Source organism: Bufo bufo, chromosome 1, assembly GCF_905171765.1.
Source record: "Bufo bufo chromosome 1, aBufBuf1.1, whole genome shotgun sequence".
NCBI lineage: Eukaryota > Metazoa > Chordata > Amphibia > Anura > Bufonidae > Bufo > Bufo bufo.
In genome coordinates, this window is record NC_053389.1 from 178473931 (window position 1) to 178491488 (window position 17558).

The following is a 17558-nucleotide window of genomic DNA, read 5'->3' on the forward strand; positions in this document are numbered from 1 at the left end:
GATCCCTGGCCCTGAATGCCAGCATTTCTAAACTACTGGCCTATGAAATGGTGTCATTCAGGCTGGTGGACACAGACAGCTTCAAACAGCTCATGTCGCTTGCTGTCAAACAGTATGTTGTTCCCAGCCACCACTACTTCTCCAAGAGAGCCGTGCCTTCCCTGCACAACCAAGTATCCGATAAAATCAAGTGTGCACTACGCAACGCCATCTGTGGCAAGGTCCACCTAACCACAGATACGTGGACCAGTAAGCACGGCCAGTGACGCTATATCTCCCTAACTGCACACTGGGTAAATGTAGTGGTGGCTGGGCCCCAGGCGGAGAGCTCTTTGTCGCACGTCCTTCCGCCGCCAAGGGTCGCAGGGCAACATTCTTTGCCTCCTGTAGCCTCCTCCTCCTACTCCGCTTCCTCCTCCTCTTTTTCCACCTGATCATCCAGTCAGCCACAAACCTTCACCACCAATTTCAGCACAGCCCGGGGTAAACGTCAGCAGGCCATTCTGAAACTCATATGTTTGGGGGACAGGCCCCACACCGCGCAGGAGTTGTGGCGGGGTATTGAACAACAGACCGACGAGTGGTTGCTGCCGGTGAGCCTCAAGCCCGGCCTGGTGGTGTGCGATAATGGGCGAAGTCTCGCCGCAGCTCTGGGACTAGCCGGTTTGACGCACATCCCTTGCCTGGCGCATGTGCTGAATTTGGTGGTGCAGAAGTTCATTCACAACTACCCCGACATGTCAGAGCTGCTGCATAAAGTGCGGGCCGTCTGTGTGCGCTTCCGGCGCTCACATCCTGCCGCTGCTCGCCTGTCTGCGCTACAGCGTAACTTCAGCCTTCCCGCTCACCGCCTCATATGCGACGTGCCCACCAGGTGGAACTCCACCTTGCACATGCTGGACAAACTGTGCAAGCAGCAGCAGGCCATAGTGGAGTTTCAGCTGCAGCACGCACGGGTCAGTAGCACTGCGGAACAGCACCACTTCACCACCAATGACTGGGCCTCCATGCGAGACCTGTGTGCCCCGTTGCGCTGTTTCGAGTACTCCCCCTGACATGGCCAGCGTTACAATACCACTTCTATGTCTCCTTGAGAAAACACTTAGGGCGATGATGGAAGAGGAGGTGGCCAAGGAGGAGGAGGAGGAGGAAGAGGGGTCATTTTTAGCACTTTCAGGCCAGTCTCTTAGAAGTGACTCAGAGGGAGGTTTTTTGCAACAGCAGAGGCCAGGTACAAATGTGGCCAGACAGGGCCCACTACTGGAGGACGAGGAGGATGAGGATGAGGATGAGGAGGAGGTGGAGGAGGAGGAGGTGGAGGAGGAGGTGGAGGAGGAGGAGGTGGAGGAGGAGGAGGATGAAGCATGTTCACAGCGGGGTGGCACCCAACACAGATCGGGCCCATCACTGGTGCGTGGCTGGGGGGAAACGCAGGACGATGACGATACGCTCCCACAGAGGACAGTTTGTCCTTACCTCTGGGCAGCCTGGCACACATGAGCGACTACATGCTGCAGTGCCTGTTCAACGACAGCAGAGTTGCCCACATTTTAACGTGTGCGGACTACTGGGTTGCCACCCTGCTGGATCCCCGGTACAAAGACAATGTGCCCACCTTACTTCCTGCACTGGAGCGTGATAGGAAGATGCGCGAGTACAAGTGCATGTTGGTAGACGCGTTACTGAGAGCATTCCCAAATGTCACAGGGGAACAAGTGGAAGCCCAAGGCGAAGACAGATGAGGAGCAAGAGGTCGCCAACGCAGCTGTTTCAATGCCAGCTCCTCTGAGGGCAGAGTTAGCATGGCAGAGATGTGGAAAAGTTGTGTCACCACGCCACAGCTAACTGCACCACCACCTGATACGGAACGTGTTAGCAGGAGGCAACATTTCACTAACATGGTGGAACAGTACGTGTGCACACCCCTCCACGTACTGACTGATGGTTCGGCCCCATTCAACTTCTGGGTCTCCAAATTGTCCACGTGGCCAGAGCTAGCCTTTTATGCCTTGGAGGTGCTGGCCTGCCCGGCGGCCAGCCTTTTGTCTGAACTTGTATTCAGCACGGCAGGGGGCGTCATTACAGACAAACGCAGCCGCCTGTCTACAGCCAATGTGGACAAGCTGACGTTCATAAAAATGAACCAGGCATGGATCCCACAGGACCTGTCCATCCCTTGTGCAGATTAGACATTTATAACTACCTCCCCTTAACCATATATTCTTGTACTCCAGGGCACTTCCTCATTCAATCCTCTTTTTTTTTTCATTTTACCATTTTATTGCGGGGCAACCCAAAGTTGAATGAACCTCTCCTCTGTCTGGGTGCCGTGGCCTAAAAATATCTGACAGTGGCCTGTTCCAGTGTTGGGTGACATGAAGCCTGATTCTCTGCTATGACATGAAGCCTGATTCTCTGCTATGGGACCTCTCTCCTCTGTCTGGCTGCCGGGGCCTAAAAATATCTGACAGTGGCCTGTTCCAGTGTTGGGTGACATGAAGCCTGATTCTCTGCTATGACATGAAGCCTGAATCTCTGCTATGGGACCTCTCTCCTCTGTCTGGGTGCCGGGGCCTAAAAATATCTGACAATGGCCTGTTCCAGTGGTGGGTGACATGAAGCCTGATTCTCTGCTATGACATTAAGTCTGATTCTCTGCTATGGGACCTCTCTGCTCTGTCTGGGTTCCGGGGCCTAAAAATATCTGACAGTGGCCTGTTCCAGTGTTGGGTGACATGAATCCTGATTCTCTGCTATGACATGAAGCCTGAATCTCTGCTATGGGACCTCTCTCCTCTGTCTGGGTGCCGGGGCCTAAAAATATCTGACAATGGCCTGTTCCAGTGGTGGGTGACATGAAGCCTGATTCTCTGCTATGACATGAAGCCTGATTCTCTGTTATGGGACCTCTCTCCTCTGTCTGGATGCCGGGGCCTAAAAATATCTGACAGTGACCTGTTCCAGTGTTGGGTGACATGAAGCCTGAATCTCTGCTATGGGACCTCTCTCCTCTGTCTGGGTGCCGGGGCCTAAAAATATCTGACAGTGGCCTGTTCCAGTGTTGGGTGACATGAAGCCTGAATCTCTGCTATGGGACCTCTGTCCTCTGTCTGGGTGCCGGGGCCTAAATATCTCACAGTGGCCTGTTCCAGTGGTGGGTGACATGAAGCCTGATTCTCTGCTATGACATGAAGCCTTCATCTCTGCTATGGGACCTCTCTCCTCTGTCTGGGTGCCAGGGCATTAATATCTCACAGTGGCCTGTTCCAGTGGTGGGTGACATGAAGCTTGATTCTCTGCTATGACATGAAGCCTGATTCTCTGCTATGGGACCTCTCTCCTCTGTCTGGGTGCCGGGACCTAAATATCTCACAGAGGCCTGTTCCAGTGGTGGGTGACATGAAGCCTGATTCTCTGCTATGGGACCTCTCTCCAATTGATATTGATTATTTTTTATTTTTTTTATTCATTTCCCTATCCACATTTGTTTTCAGGGGATTTACCTACATTTTGCTGCCTTTTGCAGCCCTCTAGCCCTTTCCTGGGCTATTTTACAGCCTTTTTAGTGCCGAAAAGTTTGAGTCCCCATTGACTTCAATGGGGTTCGGGGCGAAGTTCGGGTCGAGTTCGGATCCCGAACCCGAACATTTTCGGGAAGTTCGGCCGAACTTCTCGAACCCGAAAATCCAGGTGTTCGCTCAACTCTAGTAGCGAACATTTACCCTATATAACTAATTAGGCCAGAATTACACCAAATCAATTATTGAGTATGTGATAGATTTTTTGAAAATATTTAGAAAATTGAAAAAATCTTCATTAGAGGTTCATCCATTGACCTAGTGATTGTTAAACTCAATTCCTCAACCAGTATTACATTATACGATATATGCAATATATTAGTTGAATCTCATTGCTATCTCATATGCATTTTTTTTAGTTCCTTAGATATTTTGTGACTTCTTGTCACCAGTTCCCCATTTTGATAATTCTGTAGAAATGTAACATCCTGTTCTTATCGAAACACTCATTAACAAATTATAGGAAGTTTCTCTCTTCCTTTTTTATGTATACAAGGTAGGAGGCATTTGTATATACCCTCAATAGTAGATCAGGGAAGCTCTTGAAGTTGATAGAGTTCTCATCATGCTCATGATGCCAGTGCATTTCCTGACAATAAGTTCTGCATTTCCAGTCAACAAGTCTGTGATCATTCACAAATGAAAAATTGGAATAAAAGGTGCCATGTGTAGGCTTCTACAGCTTATCTATGGCCTTGGATCTTTAAAAAAAAAGTAGCACAAAAAATCTAAACTAGCAATGTCAGGTCAGGTCAGGTCAAGCCATCAAAACCACAAATTTACTATATTCTTCTATAAGGAGTCACTGAATCCTGGTTCTGCTGTACTACTGCTGAGTTTTAGATTTGAACACCTTCCCATTAAATGGAAAATAGATTAAATGGGTATAAAAGTAAATACAGTGTAATGTTACGTCTACTTACTGTAAAGCCGTTCATAAATGCTCATCATCGTAAGGATTAAAGGACAATTGTGTTGTGTAGGAGGAAGATAATGAGCACTTCCCATGGATGGATACTTGTTTTTACATGCAGGCATTTTCAATCATACTGGGAAACCTCCTCAAAAGGAACAACACTAGTTTAGCCTTCATTGCTCATAAATATTTGGTAACATTTATGAGACCATGTGTGGACATTCAGAAATTCTGAAGTTAATAGTCATGCACATGACCATATTTTCCTTCAGTTTACTATAGTTTTTTTTTAAACCAATAGCATATTGACCTATTAAAGTCAATAGGGCCATTCAGTCATTTGTGTTTTTCATAGATCTGTTTGTCTGATCCGAGAATCTCACTGTAAGTCCTATTCTTGTCCATTTTTGAGTTTGAGAGTAGCACTTTCTATTGATGGGATTTAGAAAAAAAGTGGAATGTACACTGAGGCTATCCATTTTTCATTGATACATTTTTTGCAGATGGAAAATCATGCATGGCCGTGTACTTGAGGCCTTAGGAAGATGCCCCACCTATCATCAGTATCAGTTAGTTATCTGGACTAATAGGGCTACTCTTCATCTGGTATTTGCCAACCAAAAGATCCTTTTTGCTTTAAAATATACGTGCATTCCTGTATGACTTGCATTCATGTTCTTGTCACGTCTTTAGTCCATACTCATCAGTAACTCAACAGGAAAACAGATTTCATAACTTTAAGAGATTTCATAACTTTAAACTTGACTGCTGTCTTCCAGACACAACACCATTCTTGTGAATGGGCTGAGTGTAGTAATGCGGTTCAAACCCATTCAAGTGAATATAGCGATATTAAACCATGTCAATGGACAAGAGTTGTTTTGTTTTTGAAAAATATCAACCATGTTTTTTTAATCTCATACAACTTCTTTAACACCTCCTCTAATAATCAAAACTAAGTATTGCAAAAGAAATGTATGATTATGGCAGTGGGTGTGGAACCACTGTGACATCCAACCGGTTTGACTTTGGGATTGACCTAAGGGTGTTATCCTGGTGGTCCCCTGATATTCACCCTTTAACTGTTATACAGAAATCTGGAATTTACTGCAGGGAACCACCAGACCATTACCTTTGGGATTAGGCAGTGGCGTTGCTAGGGCTGGTGTCACCCGGTGCGGTAGAAAATGGTGTCAGCCATATATGGGGGCTATGGTGGTGCTACTGCCATAGGGGGCATCCGTTAGCTCAGCAGACCCCCCCTAGCAGTCAGAGCCTGGTCGCGGGAGGGGCACTTCCAGATTATTTTCTGTCCGCCGCCACAAAACAATGGTGCTTATAGAACAGACTACACAGTGTAGCGGTATACTGTATATTGTGTGGCACAGTGTAGGCTATATGTGTATAATATAAACATATTTCACATGAAAACTTACATTACTTGGCTTGGTCCTTGGGGATCTCGGACACCACTTCAACACTTGGCTGGGGGGCTCGGTGGAGCTGATGTGTTTTATCCTAATGAGAAAGATTTCATAATAAGGATTTGGAGAATGGGCAGAGGGATAGCAGAGCAGGGAGAGGCTGGTGCTGCTACTAGGGGGTCATACCATGGGGGAGTAATAAAGCCCACCATAATGCCCCCCAGTAGAAATAATTCTCCTTTTAATGTGACAGTGCAAAAAATACCCCCTTGTAATGCCCCCAGTTGAGCTAATGTCCCCATAATGTCCCAGTATAAAATACCCCTATATAGTGCCCCCAGTAAATTCCCCCATAGTGCTCCTCTCTCCCCTTCCTGCTAAGTGCTCCTCTCTCCCCTTCTCTCCCCCCATAATGTACCAGTATAAAATGCCCCATATATAGTGCCCCAGTAGATGCCCTCAGTGTCCGGCCTCTGATAGGCTGCCAGCCTAGTGTCCACCATAGATGCCCCCCATCATGTGCCAGTATCAAGTGCCTCTCTCTTCCCCCCCCCATGTCCCAGTATCATAGTGCCATCTCCCCCCCCAAAAAAGTGCCACTATCAAGTGCCTCTCCCCCCCCATGTGCCAGTATCATAGTGCCATCTCCCCCCCCCCAAAAAAAAGTGCCAGTATCAAGTGCCTCTCTCCCCCCCATGTGCCAGTATCATAGTGACATCTCCCCCCCAAAAGTGCCAGTATCAAGTGCATCTCTCCCCCCCATGTCCCAGTATCATAGTGCCATCTCCCCCCCCCCCAAAAAAAGTGCCAGTATCAAGTGCCTCTCTCCCCCCCATGTCCCAGTATCATAGTGCCATCTCCCCCCCAAAAAATACCTGTATCAAGTGCCTCTCTCCTCCCTCCCCCATGTGCCAGTATCAAGTGCCTCTCTCCTTCCCCCCATGTGCCAGTATCATAGTGCCAACCCCCCATGTGCCAGTATCAGGTGCCAACCCCCCTCCCCCCCATGTGCAAGTATCAGGTGCCTCTCTCCTTCCCCCATGTGCCAGTATCATAGTGCCCCCCCCCCCCCCCATGTGCCAGTATCAGGTGCCAACCCCCCTCCCCCCATGTGCCAGTATCAAGTGCCTCCCGCTCCCCCCATGGCAGTAACAGTCGGGTATAAAAAAAAAACCACTTATACTTACCTCCATGTCAGCGATGCGATGCAGCCTCTTCCTGTATGTCCATATATGGAGTCAGTGCTTGTGTATTCTAATTTAGCCTGTATTTCAGAAAAGTTTCTGCTGTTATTCGAACCCACGACCTTCTGTATCAGAGGCAAAGCACTTACCCACACAGAGCTGCATTGCCACTGACTGAAAAAATATGAGACTTCTACTGTTATAGCTGGCTAAGTGTACATCTATACACATGACAGCTGCCCCAACACACCCAGCACTGCTATATCTCTATATGACAGCTGTCCCAGTACACCCAGCTCTGCTACATCTATATATCTATAGATATAGCAGAGCTGAGTGTGCTGGGGCAGCTATCATGTGTATAGATGTAGCAGAGCTGGTTGTGTTTGGGCAGCTGTCATGTGTATAGATGTAGCAGAGCTGGGTTTGCTGGGGCAGCTGTCATATATAGAGATAAAGTACAGCTGAGTGTGCTGGTGCAGCTGTCATGTGTATTAGATGTAGCAGAGCTGGGTGTGCTGGAGCAGCTATCATATATAGAGATATAGCAGAGCTGAGTGTGCTGGGAAAGCTGTCATAGAGATATAGCAGTGCTGGGTGTGTTGGGGCAGCTGTCATGTGTATAGATGTACACTTAGCCAGCTATAACAGTAGAAGTCTCATATTTTTTCAGTCAGTGGCAATGCAGCTCTTATGGCTGTGTGGGTAAGTGCTTTGCCTCTGATACAGATTGTGGGTTCGAATCCCAGACACATCTCTCCCTCTCCTAAGGACGGCAATACAAATGACTATGCCTGGGATTCGTAAATGCCGGCCCTGCTGGTGTCACCCCCATCACTGTTATTACCCGCAATGCCACTGGGATTAGACCTTGTGTGGTTGGCAGCTGACCCATGGTGGATCAGGCAAAACCAAAGTTAGTAGCAGGCTGAGGTCAGGGCAGGCAGAGTTTGTGCCAATACAGTAAACAGAACCAAGTCAGGGCAGGCAGCACAGGGTCAGTACCATAAATCAGGCACATGTCAGGTGAGACAGTGGAGAATCAGAGTCAGGAAATCGGTAGAGGTCGATACCTGGCAAACAACAAAGCAGCACACTTTTGCGAAGAACTAGCTCAGCTAAAAACCTGATTGCTCAGCGGGGTAGCTGTCTAAAGAATACACAGGTTGCCAGCCATTCGCTGGTGAAGTTTGGGACGATGGTCCTTTAAGAGCTGAAGGGAGTGCAGCCTAGCAGGCCTCAGCCTGTGAGCAGGAGCAGAGTTGTCCTGGTGGCTGGGCCTGAAAGGAACAGTGGATCATGGGTTCAGGCTACTGACAGGACATAACCCAGGAGTGGAGGACCGGTGGCATCAAGCTGCCGCTGTAACAGTTTGACTTTTTAGTAGCGCTTGACATTTTGACATGGTTGTCCCATGAAAAATATTCAACATTTTTCAAACCAGCACAAGGATCTTAATACTTTTGTAATTGCATGCAGTTAAAAATTATTACTATTGAGTTATTCAATAAAGTGTATCTGTATGGCACCACATGTATGTCCTTTCCTCATTTATCTGTTTATCTTGCTGAGGTGGACGCACATGCTCAGTTCAACTGCCACCGGCCATAAATGCTATTAGAAACTGATAGTTACAGGACACAACCTCTCAGAAAGGACACTCCCTCTAAGCTGCCAGCTGAGAATAAATCTAGAAGAGTAATTGGAGCAACGAATGGGGAGATGTCTGGATCCATCTGAGGTACAGGGTTGGTTAGATAGAGATTTTCATGTAGTATATGATGTCTGATTTTCATTTTTTACATTAACAATGGGATAATCTCTTTAATTGTATTGGACTGGGTTTTAAAGCAGGGACCAGCACCAACCCCTAAGATACACATTCATCACATATGAAATACAATAGGACTCCTTTATTTTGTCTTATACTAACTGTAAGCTGGGTATACAGGTGAGTTTTACTCTCTAGTTGTATGAGGAATTAGTAATTTACAGGACAGGTGCATGTTAAACAAAGACCATAGATATGCATTTGTGATAGGCAATGGTCTAGTATTTCCATCTCTCAGCAAAACTCATGGTCTGCAATGCATTGTACTGCTCGTTATTCTAAAGAAATTACATGATACACCTAAGCCTTTGCTTTTTCACCAGTGTTTTCATGGAATAAAGAGTATTAATCGACCTTATTTCACCAAATAGTCACACTATTTTTATCCTTAGGTATTGCGCAATGCAATTAGCTGGCCCTTTTGTCCCTTATCAAACCCTAAAAGTAAAATTATTAGCAAATATGGATATTTTGTTTGCTTTTTATTCAGATATTAGTTGATTCGTCAACCAGTGAATTTATTATGACTATATTTTCCAATTGCTTTTATGGTGGATATATGGTTCCATAGCAAAAATAGGAAAATTACAGGTCTGTGAATTGGTGGACTGTTGAACGTGCTCATCACTAACTGTATGGAAAAGGTAATGTAAGGCTCCATGTCCTAGTACAAAATGTGTAGCAAGTATCAACCCTTTGTTTGTAGAACTAGCCTTCTCATATGGGACAAAGAGACCTTTTGTGGCTCTTAAGCTTCCAGGGATCAGGTGAGAACTTCATCTCCATACCACCTAGAGCTATGTTCCTGCACAGAAATAGCCTACAGTACATCAAGCTGGTCAACAAAGATAAAAAAAAAATTAAAAAAAATTGGAAAAGGTAAAGCTAATAGCCAGATATGCTTTTGAAATATTTTGAAAGAAAGTTTGGTAAGCAGTGATATTTTCACATTTCTTTGGTTTGACTCCATTAATAGAGCACAGGTGGTATGCACACTTCCTATTATGCATGGTATTAAAATTCAGTCCGAAGAGCCAATATTGAGGGCTACTGCTATAGTGTGGATTGTTTATTTAAATGCAACTCTTTAATACAGATGGCATTTTGGGCCGAGATATAGCCAAAGTTCTGCATTTCTATAGCCCACAAATCTCATTCATAGCAAATGCCTATATTTATGATGAATGCATAAAAACAGTCCTCTACCCCCTCAATCTGCAAGGTTAATCCTAAAATCAGCTCTTTGGACTGAGTTTATATTAATGTGTGCTCTTTTACTTGAGACCGATTTGTGAGAGGCCAAAGAATCCTTTAAATAAATATTAAAAGGATCAGTTCATGGCCCTATACAAGAACATAAAAAAAAGCAAAACTATGATATGTTCTAATGCATGTTTTTTTCACCCTATGCAGATTTTAATATCCAATTTAAGTGTCCCAGGAACCGAGACACACAAAACGCAACTTGCCCATAAAAAAGTGACTTGCCCAAATTGAGCTTTTATGGACTTTGAAAGCTCCTCAAAGAAAGGAAGCAATCAAGAAGATTTTATATGTTGTTACAGTCAATGGAACTAAAGAGAAGAGCGCTGTCATAAAGCTACTCAGTGACAAAAAGAAACATTTAAGGGGAGCTGGCTTCCAGAATGCTGGGACGTCTCCAGCCCTGATTACAGTATAACCTTCTGACTTCACCATTCACTTGGAAATAACCGAGAGAAATGTCAATGTTTTCCATATAGTGAAAGAGCAAATGACTTGGAAATGATGCGGTGGAAATTATGTATTATACATTTTTAAAGGTGGATGACTATTAATCCTGGATTGGCGCAGGTGTGATACAAGGAATATAGTCATACTGTAATCTAATAAATCAATTAAGCAGGTCATTTAATTAAACTAATGACTACAAACAATCACATCAAATGTGTAATTTAATAAGCCTATGGTCTTACAAAACAATTTGTACTAGACTTCCACTGCCATCGGAGGCTGTCATGGGTCTTTATATAGTAGAGATCCTTGTCTTTTGCAGGATATTATGGTCAATCTTGGTGGAGTTTTCCTTAACCCTATGTTTACTAACCTTTCTGAATATGGTAGCTCTTATGTGAGATGTTATACGTTGTAGAGAACCTCATCCGTAAATTGTTGGCTGTAGATTTAAACATGAATTCTCAACCCTCTTACCATAAATGTGGGCATCATTCTCACCATTGGGCAGCATTTTTGCTTGGGGAGGGACCTAGTTAAATTGGGCCATCCTTAACCTGCACAGAAGAGCATGGTCCCCTTCAGGCCTCCTTATGGCATTTGAAGGTATCATCACTTTGACTGGTTCTTTGAGAAGTAACGATGTTAGCAGGCAAAAATCTCCCAAAGTTTAGTTAGGGGCAGAATTGTAATGAGTTTTAATGCGTGGTGTTTACTAATTTAGCTGTACTTAGTGAAGGCCCAATTTCATCACTGCCCTATCCAGTCTAAGTAAAGGTGGCCAAGATGGTGGCACCAACTTGTCCACTGCAAATTACCGACGTCAGTATCTGTTTTATGAAACTGAATTGGTAAAACGTTACTATTTCACATGCCTTGCCTAGACATTTGTTAGATATTATGCATCTTACTAATGCCCATTTATACCGGGCCTTGTTTTATTATAGCAATTTATAGGAGAGATAGTGCATGCCAATTGCTGTACCTTAAATGACCCACATATTTTTTTTCTTGCATTAAAAATATAGTGTACTTGTACTTCTTTAAAGGGGTTTTCACATCTGGAGAACTTATTGCATATCTATAGGATGTGCCATGAATGCCTGTTAGGCGAGGGTTCCATATTTTGGTTCCATCTTTCCTACTGAAATCAATATGGATATGCCATAAATGACAAAAATGGGAAAACCCGTTCAATGAAAAGTAACTTATGTGTACATGTATGTGTTACTGTAATCAATAGGAGATATTTAGTTGCACCTAAAATGATATATATTATGACATGTCAACCAGACATCACTAAGGTTCTGGATCTACAGAATATAGAGGATCTTTTCTATGCTATCCATTGAAGTTATGGAATCCTATACATAGAAGTGGTTGCACATGCGCAGGTGCCTCACCATTCAAATTTATGTTATGGAAACCTATGGTTGCACTTATGCTAAAGTTTATATATCTACCATTGATCTCAGTCGAGTGTATATATGACAACTAAGTACAGTCCCCAGCAGGTTCTCCAGTTGCACCCCTGCTACTCTGACTTTGAGGATGTCTGATTTATGAACCCCTTTTACATAGAAACAATGACTATATGGTTGTTTGGGTTCCCAGTTGTTATCCTTAGGGACCCAGGGTGCAGGACATTTCTGTTTACAGTACTGCTCTATGGGTGAGTGACGGGTATATGGATCCCTATGGAATCCTTCTGTCTCTATGGAGAATACATCACTATCACCTATTGTTATGCATTCACAGTGACATTTTCCAGTTTATTGTGATCGCCTCCTCATATGCGCACTGGGGTATTTATGTATTGTAGTACTGGTAACAAAAGGAAAGTGTGGGAAGTCTCCTGAGACACAGAAACATTGTGTGGATCACAGTCCAAGCATCTATTTTAAGCCTTCAGTAAGTATTTTGCAGGCTGGTGTCTGATCCTCACTACTCCTTCCAAACTTTCCATTCATCCCAACACAGCAAGAAAGAATTACCACCTGGTGCCATGCTGGACCCATGCCAGGCGCCCTCTGCTAGTTTATAACGGACGTCCTAGTACATAACAGTAAAATTGCCAAATTGCATAATACATGAAGCCTCAACATCTCCAAAATATGGCTGTACTGCCATACCTGTATTATCTATATATATATATATATATATATATATATATATATATATATATATATAATGAAACAAACTAGGAAGAACATTATGACTAGATTGTTAGCTCTGCGGGCAAATGGTGACCAAAGAAAGCTGCACATTTTCAATGATGTATTTATACTACACAGTCATACACATTTTAGTATCAAGTATTAGGCACATATGACTGCATGTATCACTCAAGTACAGATACAGCAGAGCTGAGTCTGTCAGTGTAGGAAGGAGGAGTTTGTCATGTGCACAGCTCATTGTGGAATACAATGGGTTATCTGTGGATTTCCATAGGGTACTCAAAAGACATATTTGAAGTAGAATTGCGGCACCGTGTATGGATTGCAAGTTTCTGTGGCAAGTGCTATATCCGTATAAAACGAGTCCTATGTGTGGGTGACAGACTGTGACTTCTGTGATAAATGTATCATTTGCATTATCCCACGAACATAATGTATTGTTCGTCTGATAGGCAATTCATTTGCAAATGTGAGCGACTAAGTGCAATTGATTTATGATTTGAGGACGCCGGCGCTTTTTAATTACGGTAAAATGCAGTAATGTATTCTGTTTCTTTAATGCCAGATCCTTGCGATGGTAGAACGTGATGCTGGGGTGGAATCAATAGCTTTCTCCAGAACTTAATATTTATGAATAATCATATCAATATTTATGGAGGGTTACAATGTTTGTTCCTGGAACAGGCGAGGACGTGGGATCACTTTTAGGGTCTAACAAGAATAACATTTGCATATATGCATGCATAATTATATAAAAAATGGTCAACAGTAAACCCTCTATACATAAACTGAGCAAAGACGTAAACTGAGTGACCCCCTACTAGACAGGCACTAAAACTTTTTGAACATACCTGGAGCCAGAAGAAGTACACAGGGAGGAGGGAAAGGGGTTACGGATAGTTGGATACAGACATCAAACAGATGCACCTTACCTTCTCGTATAGAGTGTCGCTTGCAGCCAACTTGCATGGACTACCTGGAAAATCAGATGGAAGATGATGCATGGTGGTCAATAATAGGCTAATACATAGTTATGTACTGCCAAATGTGTAGCTAGAAGGACGGGTTCTTAGGATTTTAATAGAAGTGAATGCAAATATTAATCCATAAATAATGCTGGAGGGGGGTATGTGCTTGTCTGCAAAAGTCTCCTTGCTTCTGCATTCTTCATGCAATTTTCCCATTGGAGTTAGACTCCACTCCACCACATTCAAAGCTTTACTTTTTGAAGGGGAGGGGGTTGTTTTTCCGTGGTGTGTGTGTTTTTTCTCGGTTGCAGGCTTGCTATTTGTCAGAGTAAGGTTTGGGCTGTGTTTGCTTGGCTGATGCCTGGCCGAGTCCCTCCTCCCCAAGTCCCCACTCAGCCCTCCCTCCCTGAGTATTCCTGGAAGTGCTGAGGGTGATGTTGGTAAAGGGGTGGACTTGCAATGCTCTATCTCTTTTTTATTCTCTTTCCCTGCAATGCAAATGTCATTACAAACAGAAGCTGAAATGATAACAGGAAGTCACCCCCTACCACCAGGCTTTTGTAAAAAAAAAAATAATATATATATATCTCTCCTAATAATCTTTTTAGCATCATAACTATTGGAACTGGGTGATAGATAGCAAACAACTGGGAAAGCGAGCAGCGTCAGGGGGGGGGGGGGGGGGGGCTGCTGTAGTACAATCACACTCAGATAAATAATAAGTCCCATATTTCTGAAAAAATAAGACAATCTGGCACTTTGTAAATCACCCTGGTTATAATTATGAAGGCAGAATGTTTGCACGTAGTGTGAATTAACCCTTTCAACTCACTCTGTAGTTTTGCACAATGTACAGATGTGTCCGAACGGCTACTGCTCTGGCGCTCATGGGGTTAAAGGAACAGTAACACCAGTGCCGGCGGCTTCTAGAAATGAAGCTGTTAGAAAGAGCTGCTAGTAGAAGTCACACATATGGATGCAAATGTTCCTGGAGGTTCTCAGCACCGGAGATGAATTACGTCTTTATTTTTTTCAGACTTCCTGTCAGTCATCCCATTGAAGATTGCTACAGTCAGCCCCCCCCCCCCCCCTACCCCAAACAGACTGCACAACTAATGCAGTTCAACTTTAGGGTTACTGTCCCTTTAAGAAAAGTTATGCTATATTTCCTGCATTGCATAAGATAACCCCCTTTGTCAGCCCTTCATGGCAGCGTGCCAATTTTGGCAAATGTGGTTAGCATTTTGTCTTATTCAGCATGATTTCTTGCCATTGGATGCATTATTTTTTTTTAACCCCATGCGATTCTATTTTCATTCATCGATTTTAACGTCCTGATTGTCTCAAAATTTGTCAGTGAGTGATGTCACTTTGTGAATGAAGTGTACTCAGGCATAACACTGCTGTGCTAATAATTGACAGATTGCAATACAGTTCCCAGGATACTCTAAGAAAAAAAAATCAATTTACCGTATGTTACTAATGTGCACTTCTGCTTTCGTCAAACCCTGCTTCTGTATACAGCCGTTTCAAGGCTCTTTGGAAACCGTGAAATCAAACTTGCAACAGTTCAGGAGATATATTATCAGCCATATAGCTACAGCTGTAGTGATATACCAAGTACAGATAAAGAAACCCCAGCAGTGGTTCACTTAAAGGGATTGTCCAGGTTCAGAGCTAAAACCAGACATAAGCTCCCATTCACTCATTTACCATGTCTAAGTGGAGCATCTGAGCATTTCATATTCAGATGCTCCCCCTTGCCGTGCTCTGCCTCGCACAGGGCAAGGGCTTTTGATTTACTACCGGTGATGTACCACGCTTCTCATGGGCATGCTAGGCGGAGACTTCCACCTAACAGTGAGCCCACAAATGGGTGGTCTTTAGCGCTGCCCTAGGCTCTTTTACAGGCTAGGACAGCACTAAAGACTGTCCTTTTGTGCCAATGACATCACCGGGATCACTGCTAGGCAGAAGCCTTCGCCTAGCATACTGAGAAAAAGCCAGATACATCAACAAACAGCCCTTGACCATCGGAGCTAGAAGTGCTCCAATGCTCCACTCATTCATGATTATATCTGGGTTCAGCTCCGGACCCGGACAACCCGGCTGGATCAGCCATTTTAGATCCTCACTATCAATGACAGACAAATAGACTGCTGAAGAAGGTCTGTGAGGACCGAAACGTCCGGTCAACGTCATTACCAAAGAGTGATTTATTTTATTACTTATGTTGAACTATATAATCATGAACTTTGTAGTAATAAATCACCTATAATTGCAAATTAACATTCTGAGTGGCGCAATTTCATATTGCAGTTGAAATTTGTCTACAAGGCAGATTCTAGCTTTCTGCTGCCTGAAGTGGTGCAACCCCCGTGCCAAATTCTCAATCCAACACCCCCACCCCCCCACCCCAGTCATACTGCTAAAGGCATACATGAATTGGACATTACATACAACACTACATATCTCGTACATTCAGTTAAGTCTCCTCTGATGCAAAAGTTCTCTTTTCTCATCTTCTCCATTCAGACCAGACCACTATGATGAATTCTTTTAGTCATGTTTCATCTTTGTAGTGTTTACCACACAGACATCTTAGCATCCTCACCTTTCTATCATCCAATCCCACCTGGTGCCCCAAAAGTACTACATACTTCTGCTACTCCCAATACTCAGCTGTGCTTCCCAATATCCCCAAATACTATACTTATGAAATAACTGCAATACAGATAGCCCCCAAAGTACTCCCAAAAGTCCCACCAATAGTAATAATTCTCTTCTAAAGTGCCCTCATACTAAAAGTGCCTCCTACAGAGATAATGCTCCTCAAGAGTGCCCCTATTAGTGGTTGTGGCCTCCATATTGTGCCCAATAATAATAGTTCCCCCACAGAACTCCCAGTTATAATACAGTTATAATGCCCCTCTTTAGTGCCCCCAGTATTTATAATGGCTGCCAGTATTTAATGTTGCCAATATTTATAATTGCCTCCTGTAGTGGCCCTAGTATTCATTAGGGCCCCCTGTAGTGGCCCCAGTATTTATAATGGTCCCTTGTAGTTCCCTTGGTATGCTTAATGGCCCCTCCAGTGGTGCCCCCAGTCTTAATAATCCACTCTGTAATGCCCTCAGTATTTTTAATGCTACTCATTAGTGCCCACAGTAGTTCCCCCAGTATTTACAATGGTCCCCTGTAGTGCCCCAAGTATTTATAATGCCCCAGTAGTGCCACCACTACTTAAAACCCCCAATATTTATAATGGTCCCCTGTAGTGCACCCAGTATTTATAATGCCCCAGTAGTGCCCCTAGTATATTTAATCTCCCAGTAGTGCCCCTAATATTTAGTGCTCCCATTATTTATAATGCCCTAGTATTTAATGAAATTGCTCCTCCTGTAGTGCCAGCAGTATTTATAATGGCCCCAGTATATTTAATGCCCCCCATGTAGTGTCCCCAGCATTTATAATGCTCCAGATACCTGGTACTACCCACATTAGTTTTGGGAAATAAAAAAGTACTCACATTACTCCCTCTTCATAATGCGGGCCAGCGCAGGCATCACGATGCCAACATGACTTCCTATGCCTGGTCTCAGCAGCATGACGACGTTGTCATGTCCGCTTGTGCGTTAATACCAGTATTTTCCCTACAAAAGTGACAACTTTAACCATTTTTGTAAAAGAGATATTAAATTGAATTTCAAAGCATTTAAATTCTACCTGAGAAATTATCTTAATCAATACATTAGGTAATCACATAA

At 43.9% G+C, this 17558-nt stretch overlaps 1 protein-coding gene across 1 annotated transcript in view; it reads right to left on the reverse strand.

Moving 5' to 3' along the window:
* LOC121001593 (suppressor of cytokine signaling 3-like) overlaps window positions 1–14093 on the reverse strand; it is a 69645-nt gene extending 55552 nt beyond the window's left edge. The window contains exon 1 of the mRNA XM_040432758.1: window positions 13756–14093. The gene's annotated coding sequence lies outside the window, so the exon portion shown is untranslated. The remainder of the gene's footprint in view (window positions 1–13755) is intronic.
* Window positions 14094–17558: the final 3465 nt, after the last annotated feature.